The sequence below is a fragment of the Nicotiana tabacum genome, chromosome 17 (assembly GCF_000715075.1).
Source record: "Nicotiana tabacum cultivar K326 chromosome 17, ASM71507v2, whole genome shotgun sequence".
NCBI lineage: Eukaryota > Viridiplantae > Streptophyta > Magnoliopsida > Solanales > Solanaceae > Nicotiana > Nicotiana tabacum.
This window is the reverse complement of record NC_134096.1, coordinates 142,371,317-142,383,684: the sequence shown is the minus strand read 5'-3', so window position 1 is coordinate 142,383,684 and position 12,368 is coordinate 142,371,317. Positions and strand designations below refer to the sequence as shown.

The window sequence follows — 12,368 nt, the reverse complement described above, 5'->3', positions numbered from 1 at the left end:
ATTATTTCAAAACAAAATATGCTTAAAACAAAATACAAAAAATGTCTTAGATGCTCATAAAATTGCTTTAAAAATAAATGATGCTAATTGCCAGGCTACCCAGGAACTCGACGGTCCCTTGATGGTGCGGCAGTCCAGTTCTTTAGAACAACTCCCTTCTCCACGGTCTGAATAATAAGGCCTTCCTCCTCCTCAACTATCGCATTGCAATCCATGTCTTCATCATCCAGAAACAAATTCCTTATGCCAACCAAAACTTCATCTTCTTCGGACCCCCACACCATGTCAGTTTGATGAAATGACAGGTGCAAATGTGGTACCGGTTGTTCTAAAGGGTAATAAGGACCATGCCATGGTGGCGACCAATTCTGATACTCGTGCAAGGTATATTCATACCCAAGCCCAAAAGTTATGCCGTGACGCTTTAGCTGTATTGGTTTGGTAATCCCCTGGAGATTCTTACCAAGACCCTTGCCAGGTTCATACCCTGTCCATGCTAATATGCCTTCTATCTTATTGCTCCACCATTTGTCTTTTTCAATTGTGTTATCGCGCTCGATGCGATGGTATGTTTCTCCACCCAACTTCCTTCTATTCTCGATGACCGGAACAATTTGATTGGTGTAAATGGGATTACTTCCGTCCCCATGGATGATCACTTCCTGATGGTTCCACTCAAACTTCATGGCTTGATGTAGTGTGGAAGCCATGGCCCCAGCGGCATGTATCCAAGGTCATCCCAATAATATGTTGTAGGTAGCAGATATGTCCAACACTTGAAACTCAACATCAAACCAGGTTAGGCCCATCTGTAGGCTGAGGTTGGTCTCCCCAATTGTGGCCCTTTGAGACCCATCAAATGCTTTCACATTCATACTTCCTGCTCGTATCTCGTGCAGGCTTTTACCCAGTCTTTTCAGAGTAGTTAGTGGACATATGTTGAGACTCGAACCCCCATCTATCAGGACTCTGGCAATGAACTTGTCCTCAAACGGCACTGTGATATACAGTGCCTTGTTGTGACTTAGTCCTTCTGGTGGCAGCTCATCTTTATGAAAGTGATCTTGTGGCTTTCCAACACCTGCCCTACCATGTTGGTCATTTCTCCACTGGTGATGTTGTTGGGTACGTAGGCTTCATTCAACACCTTCATTAGGGCATTCCTATGTGTCTCGGAGTTTTACATCAGTGATAAAATGGATATTTGAGCAGGGGTTTTGTTCAGATGATCAACCACATAATATTCCCTTGCTTGCACCTTTCTCCAAAGGTTGTTCGGTCCAGTCTCAATGACTGACGATTTAGATGCAGCTTCTTTGCTCGTTCCTCCCAAATGCTCGGGTGTATAAACCCTACCAGTTTTGGTCATGCCTTGCGCTGCACATGTTTCTTCTATTTTTGTCTTTCCTTTCCTTCTTGCTTCCATAACATAATCACATGGTATAGCGTTAGACTTATAAAACGGCGTAGGTGCTACCATCATGGTGAAGGGTGTTGTTACTTCAAACTCAAACGGAGTTGGTGCAACTACCTCAACTTCAATTGTTGCCTGATTTTGTACCACGACGGGTGTGAGAGTGATTGGAGATATTTTAGGATTATCCCCTTCTCAGATGAGTCCAATCGACCCTTCCGAGTCCCATTCTTCATCGGTCTCTATCACGTTTACCCTTCCACCCCTATGATCCGGGAGAGGATTGTTACAGACATTGGGTGTCGCCTCTTTTTTCTGTATGACCTTGGTGTCGATTAATGTCTGAATCTTATCCTTCAAAGTACGACTCATCAATAGTATGACCCTTCATGCCTGAGTGATAAGCACATGTCTTATTTGGATTAATCCACTGGGAGGAGTTTTCCATAGCAACAACGGGAATGGGAGTGATATAACCGGCAACCTTCAGTCTCTCATACAGTTGGTCTATAGGTTCAGCAATTGGGGTGTATTGTCTGGGTGGTCTGCGGTCGAAACTTGGTCTAGGTTTTTGGTAGTTTTGGCGGGCTGGTGGTGAGTGGTAGTGTGCTGGTTGGGTGTTATAGGGATGGTAAGTGGCGGCAGGTTGTTGGTATCTGGGAGGTGAGGGTTGATATGTGGGTGGAGGTGTTTGGTATGTGAGAGGAGACTTTGGACCTTGGGATACCATTACTGCACCTACTTCTTTCTTCTTGGAGATACCTCCTGACTGTAAGGCTTTATTTGTGGCTTAAAGTGCTTCAAAATTTGTCACAATTCCGCTTTTGATCCCTTCTTCTATTCTTTCTCCCAATTTGATGATGTCCGAAAATTTATGATTTTCAATAACCATCAGTCTTTCGTAGTATTGCGGATCTTGAGCTCTGACGAAGAACTTATTCATTTGTTCTTCTTTCAGTGCTGGCCTTGCTTTTGCGGCTTCAGACCTCCACTGAGTAGCATACTCGCAGAAAGTTTCTGTTGGCTTCTTCTTGAGATTCTGAATATAAAAAACGTATGGTGCATTTTCTGTGTTAAACCTGAACCGATCCATGAAATCTGATGCCATACTCACCCAATTAACCCATTTCTTTGGATTCTGACTGATGTACCAAGACAGGGCATCTCCGGTGAGGCTCCTCATGAACAGCTTCATGCAGATTCTTTCATCCCTGCCAACTCCTACAAGCTTGTCACAATATGTTCTCAAGTGCACCTTCGGATCACCAGTTCCGTCGAACATTTCGAACTTAGGAGGTTTGTAACCCTTTGGCAGTTCTACATCTGGCTGAGTACACAAATCTTCATAATTCAAACCCTCAACGCATTTTCCCCCTTCGACACTTTGAACTCTGCCAGTAAGTTTCTTGAATTCCTCCACCATGTTCTTGATGAGCAGGTCCTTCTCAGCGGATTCGGGTAGGGTTTCCACATATATGGGATTGCTTTGGTGGACTCCGAGAACCTAGGCGTAATGGTGGTCATTGGTTGAGTTTTGCGGGTCAGGAGTAGGCTATGGTACATTCTGAGGGGTGTTGTATGTGGTTATTTGCGGGTATTTAGTTGGGTGGTGATGGTGTAGTTGAGGAGTAGGTATCGGTGGAGGGTTGTGATTTTGAGGAGGTGTGGCGTATTAATGTGGTGTTGGAGGATTTTGCGGATTTTGTGTGTTTTGGGGAGGTACCGGGTTTTAGGCGTTTGTGTTTTGTTAGTTAAGGTCGGGGACGTTTAGGGTGATGGAAAGGTTTGCCAAGTTCCGGACCTGCTCAAGTTCCCCTTGTAGCTCCAATATTTTCTATTCCAGACGTAGGACCAATTCATTCTGTGCTAGAGTATTCCGACAGTCCGAGGTTTCAACATTCTCTGCATTGTCCTTTCTGATACCGCTTAAATCGTCCATTTTCTCTTTCCATTTGCTTCTGCCTTTAGGATCACTTGGTGGAGGAGGAGGACCTCTGGATCTAGTGTGATATGCGGAAGATGCCAGTATGCACGAACCAACCTTTGGGGAATGGGAATAAACAAAAGAAAAGAAAAACAAAAAAGGTAACCAAGTCAGTAAGGGATATTGAAAGGATGTTTGCGATATTGAACATGTGTTGCAGAATCAGTAAATAAATTCGCGTCCTAATTTGGGGGACCTCGTTGTGCCCGAGGTGGGCATAAGCGACACATAGACTTGGAGAAAATTGATGCCAATAATTATGTCATTTCATTAATGCGAAAATGAATCAGATCCATACTAAAACGACGATAATAAGAAAATTACTAATGGCATTTGCCTTATTACAATCGAAATCTAAAACTAAGATAAAAAGTAGTAAAGAACATCATTTCCTAATCTATTTGGCCCCAGAGGGACCTTCTCCATGCTTGGCCTACTTGGATCCATCGATCAAGTTCCCTAGGTCACGCATGTCCAATAGTAGGTAAGCCCTTGCTAGGTGCCCTCCCTCATTGCCTTCCGTATTCTGACAATCCGAGAGCCTCTTCCTCATCTTCCCCTCAAGTTCCATTAACCCTTGCTCCAAATATTCCAATCTTTCTGTTGATTTAGTAGCAATTTCTTTCCATTCGTTGATGGCTTCCATATCCACTTTGTGCTATTCTAAATGTCTAGCTTGAGACTCGAAAACCCTCTTGCGCAGCATCCTATACTTGACTTGTGCTTCAGCAGCGTCATCTATAACCCTATTTTTCAGATTAATCCCTGTCTTGACATCTCCCGCTATATCATCTACCAACCATGATGGGTAGAAGTATACATGGCCGGCATGGTACCTGTCTGGCTCGATAGTATCCTTTTCCACAATGACCTTCTGGTTCCACATGTGTTTTGCCTCGAACTTGAATGGGATGACGTCCCCTTTAAAATTTGCTTTGTACTGGACCATGTTGGAAACCCGAGGTATTACCTGTTTTCTTTCCGCTTGCCTCATTACCCTTATAGGAGCATAAGGATAGATTCCCCTCAATCCGATCAGTACTAGATGAGTAGTCTCTCTAGACCTAATGATGACTTCGCTGCTAGGGAACCATTCGAACATCCGATGTACCTTTTTGTCAGTCTAATTGGTAAAGAAACGCACCCAGCTCACAGCATTTCCAGGTTGCACAAACCTATATGGGATAAATGTCATTCTTTTTGGATGATGGTAGGCTATGTAGTCATTCAATGGTCATCGCAGAAGTTCCTGACAATATTCACCTCTTTGGAAATGTTCTAATAACCAAACCTACAGCAACAGATTACAGCTCTCGAAATGTCCGTACCCCTGCTTGCATCGATCTGGAACTCGGCATATTTCGGCCAAGATCATGGGGATGATAGTGTAAGTTTTCCCTTCAATTCCTTCCATTAGAGTCCTAGTGACCATGGCTAAGCGAGTGTGGATTCTCCTCCCTTTCATTGGAAATATCAGCAACCCCAAAAAATAGACAATGAACACAAAGACTCGGCGGTGTGTCCAACCCAAAGAAGTAATGGCAAGTTTATCACGGTGAAGGCGATATGACTTGCTATGCCCATAACATTCATAAAGGAATTCAAATGGTATGTAGGACTCCTTCAGATAGAGTAATTCATCATTTTTCTTGAAACCCATCATTTTCAAAAAACCGCGGGGAGTGCGATTTTCTGGTACTAGTAAACCCAGACTATCTCATGGCAGCCTAGTGAAGCCTCCTATTTCCTCTAAGAAAGGGGTCATTTCTATATCACCAAAGCGGAAGAAAGCTCTTTTCTCATCCCAAAACATAGTGGCGGCCTCAATCAATGCGTTATTTGGCCGAATGTCCAATAAGGAAGGTAAATTTTCGAGGACCCTTTTCACATGATTCTTGTCACTAGGTGAGAGGTCGTTCCACCAATCAAGCAGCAAAGGTGGGATGTTTTGAACCATACCGAGCCTGGGAACGTCGTGCCTCATTTTCTGCAAAACAAATAGAGTTAGCCCTTTCCCCCTCCGAGTCTGACTATTTACACATTAATGATCAATATATCGACATGTTTTCTCTAAGTAATACACATAACGTGATGGTGTCCATTGAGATTATGGAAATCCCGTCGAACTTTGGACAAGGCTTATCTTAGTGGATTATCGCGTGGACAACGTTCTAACCTGTACTAGGTTTGACATGATGCATGCACAGTTGATATTGAAATGAGGTTTCTAGAAGGGTCTAGACCAGTACCCTCAAGTGGACAACTTGAGAGGAAAAGGCACGAAACCGTTGACTACACCGCTGATCGATTAGTTGTACCGTAAATAAGCCTTTTCAAATTAAAAGGGTAATATTTGGAAAAACGCGGACACTCATCAAGTGCCGCTATGGTATTAGTTGGGCACGAGTGGAATATGATGTGGAGCATGCTTTATTGCAAAGATAATAACACATTGCCAAGTATTTACATGATAGAGATGTAAAACGCGGTAAATACAGTATTAAGGTAAAACACGGAGAGTAGATGAGGAGGAGTTTGGGATGCACAATGACCTACATAAAATAGAGAGCTTCCTTGATGAATAAAGTCAACTCTTGATGCTCAAGTGTCACATTAAAACTATTTGTGCTTAAAAGTTTAACTCGTTGCCTTGTTGATAATTCATAAGTGATGTGGGTAATTGTTGGTCCCAATTGATGTGTGAGTGACTCACTTTGATTTGTTGGAATGTCTCTTAACTTGTGGAGGTGGAAACCAATTTATTTTCTCGAGGACAAGCAAAATCTTAAGTTTGGGAGAGTTGATAAGTGAGAATTTTGACTACTTATTAGCGCCTTTTAGCTTCCGTTTTAGTCCAAAAGCGTTTAATTGTGTTGCCTAAAACTATTGAAATATGCTTAATTGCAGAAATATTGGAAGATGAACTCCCGAGATGAAATCCAACTCAAGAAGGAGTAATATGAACTAAATACATAAATGGCACAAAACCTCAGAAGTGCGGACCGCAGAATTCCATCTGCGGCCGCAGGTTATAAAGGAAATTCCATCAGATATTGGTGCAAAGTGCGGCCCGCACATGAATTTTGCGGCCGCAAAATCAGAGCCAGAAGCAAAGTTCACAGAAGATGCATTCCAAATCTCCCAGAAGTGCAGACCGCACAACAATTATGCGGCCGCAGAAGAAGATCTATGCGGCCGTAGATACAATAGTGCGAACCGCAGAAGAGCCAGGTGCGGCCGCAGTTACAATTCTGCGAACCGCAGAAGGAATGCATTGCGGCCGCAGTTTTCCAATCCTCTCAAGCTGAAGAAAATTGCGGACCGCATATGGAATTTTGCGGCCGCAGAACCTCCGAAAGGGTATTTTTGTTAGAAATTTTCAGCCCTGTATAAATAGATAAGTTTCACATTTTTAGGTCAACATTTGACATCAGCTGCTACAGTAGTCGTTTCCTTTTACTCTTTTTAGTACTTTTTCATATTTTGAGCTAATTGAACATAGATTTTATCATTTTAATTAGGAATATGAGTTTAATTATCATTTCTTCTTCTATTTCTTCCATCTCAAGCATGAGTAGGTAGATTTTCACTAGGGTTGTGACCCAACCCTAGTGTGTAAACTTAATGGGTGTTTAATTTATTGCTTGTTTATGGTTAGGTGTTTATTATTTAGCCTTGTTCTTGATTTTATTTATGGAATTAATGGTTGCAAATATTAGTTCATGCCTATTTGACTTGGTCTACTTGAGAAAGAGAGACTTAGTCTAGGAAAACTTGGCTAACAAGAAATTGAGTCAATCGAGAGATTGATAAGCCCAATTAAAGGGTTGAACCTAAAGATAATAACAACCCGACTTAAGCTTTTATCAACCGTTTTGTTCAATGCCCATTTGGACAAAATCACTCTGTGATCGAGAGGTATTGAGTAGGTAATTAAGCGTTGATAGCTATAATACACCCCGACCAATAAAACAAGCTTTAAAGTTTAGATCCCATTAAGAAACCACCTAGGTGAAGGTCATAGCCCTAGGCTTTTTACAACATTCGAAAAACAACAAAAACAGTTTCCTAGTTTATTCATTAAATTGCAATCGTAGTTTAAATTAGACTTTAAAACAACCCAATTTTGTGGAAGTACAAATTTAGATACAAACTCACACGCTACGATATATACTACTAACTCCCACACATATAGCTCCCTGCGAAATTTAACCCCGACTCTTGTTGGGTATTATTATTGCATCGACCGTTTTCATAACCTCGAATTGAGGTGTGAAATTGGGCGAGATCAAGGCTCCCTTAGCACGAGACTTTGTGATGCTGCAGTGAGGGGGTGGTGAACCATCTCGCCTAGGGGAGGCACTAGGCGTCGCGCCTTCGTCTCCCGTTTCACAGCTTTCATTGATGATGTTCATGAGGTTGGTCTGGAGGTCATTTATTATCCTCGTCCTTTCTTCTTGGTTACCTGCCATGTTGATATTTGTGTATACGAAGAAAGGAGGTCTTGTTTTTTGTGACGTTAGTGACCCGTGTTAGTTGTAGATTTAGAGGAAACTAAAAATTTAACTAAGAAATCCCCACAGATGGTGCCAAATTGTTTGACTAAAAAATATAATTTTTAGTTCAAATAATTAAATCTATGGGATTATGGGTTAAACTTAGTTAATAATAATATTTTTAGATGTAGCTTACGAGAGTGTGATAACGTCAATTAGATCTGGTCGAATAGTGATAACAGTATGCAATAACTATTCCAAAAGGTATGAGTAATAATGCGTCATTTAATAACAATGAATAATAATAAATAGCACTTAAGTAAATGGGAAGAATGATTCACCCAAGAAAGGACGAACTAGATGGTTGTCCCTCCTGACAATGATGAGTGACAGACAAATCTTTGAATATTCGAATTATTCTCGAATCTGATGGAAATGTATAGAATAATATCGACAAGAATCTTCGTGAAAAGGTGATGTTTGTAACTTAGTAAGAGAGAGAGAATATTTTTGTCAAACAAAAATATGTTCTTACAAATGAATATCACATGTCTCGTATCATTGTCTCTTTTTTATTTATATGAGACATATTCCTAGTAAACCCTAATAGTACAAGTGCAAAGAATATCCACTAGAATATTCTCTTACATATCCTATTTTGAAAACTAGTTGTTACAGCTTCATCAACGGTGCTCGATTTCGACCATTATCAATACCTCGACCACGGCTCTCGTCGACTTTTCGGCTATGAGTCTTACTTCTTCCTGCTCCACCTTGACTAACGACGGCTCGAGGATTCTTTCTTTAGTGTTATCCTATGTTAAATATTCTAGGGCATATTTTGACCCATACATGAATTGCATAACATATCTTTGACAATTCTGTTCGAAATGTGACAAATTAATTACTGAATTGTCATAACAACTTTCCACAAAATTTAAGTATTCCATATCTATAGTCCAGTAACTTGATTAATTTGGATTTATAACAGTAAGAATCTTACATTTTTAAGTTTCAATATACAACCCTCTCTATAACAACCTCGTTTGTTACGATAGTTTTTGGCTTTTATAATGAATGAATGTTATATAATTATAACAATATTTGAGGTTTAAATATATTTTGGCCTTATAGATAAAATTATCTAAAAATCAACTATGTTTCATTTTCCAATGTTACATATAAAAGATAAAGAAATTATTCAAATTAAAAATCTCAGAAAATATGCATATTTCACTTGTTAAATATTGAAGAAAGCTAATACATTATTAATAAATTTATAATTAAACATATAAAGATTTAAACTCTAAGGTACATATTTTAAATCTACTTAAAAAAATAAATTATTTCAAGATTAATGGAAGAACTTTATAATTGTAGCTTGTTTCGACGATTTCATTGTCTTACTAACGATATAACGCTTGAATTGGTGAAGATTTGTATCTAAATTTTCAGCAAAAAGGTATCAAATAGCTTTTGCTTGAAGACAATCTAAGAGCTTAATAGTTAAATATTCTTTCTAAATATTTTTTGGTATTTGTCAGTGGAAAAGATATCATGTGCAAATCTTGAAATCTTATGTCTTATGCAAAATAGAAACTTTTTCCAATGGAAAAGATTGTGTGCATATTTTTAGAATTATTATTAGTAACCTTAAAGATTCTATATGACTGTCATAGATGGGTAATTTTACAAAGAGCATTCTACTATAAATATGGTTATTGGTGTTATAGGTAAAAAGTTGTTATAGAGAGGTAAAATATAATTTAAAAAATTAGTTTTAAAAAAAACTTGACTTTTATAGTGAATGATGTTATAGGAGGAATGCTATTATAGAGAGCGAGGACCGTAAATTTTTTATTAAAAGGATTCTATCCATCTAATCACATCTTTGGGTATTTCTGCGCAAACTATAATAAGCTATGGAACAAATTCCTACATGTGATCCGACCCTCGTGGATTTTGCTAATGCTATATCAATTCAATTAAATCTTGTCTATTAATCCTCTAGTTTTATAGTCACCTAGGTTTGATTGTCCAAAGATACAAGAAATGAGCAGCATTTAAAATTACACGTATATCATATGGTTTTCTCATCTTCCTCTTTGTCACCGACAACCTCTGAAAAATGCTAGTCGGAGATGCTCTTCACCTCCCCTCTACATTAGTCTCTGCAAAAATTAACAGCTACCCCTTTAAATTCCTCTATGCGCCATGTCAAGGTCTACTCTTTCCTCTGTTTTTCTATCTCATTCCACATATGCTATCCTATTCGTTGATTTCATGAGTCTTTAGACATTTCGCCTTTGCTATAATTGACATGAAGACATAGTTTTTAATTCGTTTAGTTTTATGTCTTCATTGGGAACTTAAGTTGGTTGGAACTCTTTGCTCACGTGGCAAGATTTCTGTAGCCATTTGATACTCCATTAGCATAGCTCAATTCTAAATTCTCAAGTTTTTGAACCCCTTTTTCAAATTAAATAAAATACAAGACGGTTATTATCTGGTGTAAGTAAAACAAAAACATCCGGCTGCTGGAAATGATCTTGTTGTAGGTTTCATGTTCAATAAATCAATATTTTGACTGGTTACTCTAGTTCCATTTTTATATTTTGTTTTTTACTTATTTGTTAACAGCAGTGAAAAGTGGAACCTGCTTATGGATTTTTCCCAATTATCATCTGCTCAAAGATGAAATACTACTATTCTTTCAAATTTAGGGTTCCATGGTATACCTTGAAGCAAGCAGCATAAAGTTTCCAAATTTGGGAGGCTGTCCTTTGTTTGAAGTACTTTTTGCACTGATGTCTTGCTTTTGGTGTGTAGGACTTTTTTTGTTCTGCATAGAGAAACTAACGTTCATGTTTTACTGTAGTCATTCCAATTGTCATTGTTGTTGAATTGGTATTTGAGTTGCACATCTTAAAAAGAAGAAATTATTTTAGTGTGAAATGACCACATATTTTATATTTTGCATCTGCTAAGTTGCCTTGTGCTTGGAATGCAGATTCTTGACAGTTGGTAAAACTAAAGGACTTGGATCATCCTTATGAAGAAATCCTACCACTATCTATCCAGAACAAGCGAGAAGAGGAAAACTTATTAGGATTGGGGTAAGTTCTCCTAGATGTAGATTTTACGGGCAATATGTGTCTATCACTAGGGGGCAATATGATATATAGAATGCATAGTACTTTTCGTGGGAGTTGTTTAACAACTTCACCAGGAACAGCTGTAAGTCATCACGCACAAATCGCTTGGAAGAAGTTATCACGTAAATCTTTCTACAAAGGACAAACTTTTATCTGCTTAAGTCGATTTGCGCAAGCACTTAGTTTGGCATTGAACAGGTCTTATGTGGTTCTCCCTGGTTTTCTTGCCTTAACATATGGAAGAAATATAGCCTTGGCACAAGCATACACCAGACTTGTACAGGCATGCTGAAGATGGACATGTTTTGATTACCTCATTATTGCATTCCATATTTGAAGGTTTTATTCTGCTGTTGAGAGCCTTTTATTTGTAGATTCTTTTGGACCTACTTTCAGGAAAATGTGGCTTCAGGTAGTTGGTGTTGAGGCTTTTGTTATTTAAGATGAAATAGTCTTAAAATGAGGGTGAATGAGAAATGGAGGGAAAAATGAAATTTTTGAGTGAATTTTAAGTTTCCCCCTCTTGACAATGAGACCTTGTCCTATATTGGAAGAGGAAAAGATTTTTGGTGGGTATATATATAATTGCTCTTCTTGTAGCTTTTAAAGAGTTAAGAAGAAAGCAAGCCTCGCGCCGTCGTCGTCGCCGCTCGGCTTCGGCTTCGGCTTCGGATTCAAATGATTGATTGATTAATTTTTTAGACCAAATTTATTTGTTAATAGTAAATATTAACGTAAGATTATCCGCATTTGTAACGGATATGTTCCAATCTAGTGCATGCTCCACCATGGAGGGTGGAGGGTCGTTCATCTTCAAAGCTGACTGCTATAAATATGTGCAGCAGTTGTTGAAGAAAGATACACCAAACTAAAAACGCTCAACTTTGGCTATACATTGTACTCCTTCCTCTCAGCATTTCCATACGATTTTCTGAGTTTCTACTCCTTTGTTCTGCATTGTTTTAACTTCAAACAAAGCAACTCTAAGTGTGATTTGCTACCGAACTTTGTGTTCGCTGAAACACTGGGGTTTGAAGTACCGCTATACCGGTGTGTGATTCGTTCTATCCTGGGAGGAAATAATCCATAACCTTGGGTACTAGGAGGGGATTAAATTTCTTAAGGAAACACTGTGAATCCAGTGGGCTCGAATTAATTACTGTTTCATTACGATAACTTATATTTCCTAGAATTATTATTTACAAATACAGCAATATTGGCGGGACTAACAATCTTAAGGAATTTAATATTTATTTCTGTATTTGTGTTATTCTTATTATTCTGCAAACTAAAACCTTTGTGGTTTTGTGTACTCCCGT

The 12,368-nt window shown here is 38.9% G+C and overlaps 1 pseudogene; it reads left to right on the top strand.

Annotated features, from left to right (window-relative positions):
* Positions 1 to 4,443: 4,443 nt before the first annotated feature.
* On the top strand, positions 4,444 to 11,569 carry LOC142172149 (uncharacterized; annotated as a pseudogene).
* The last annotated feature ends 799 nt before the right edge of the window (positions 11,570 to 12,368 follow it).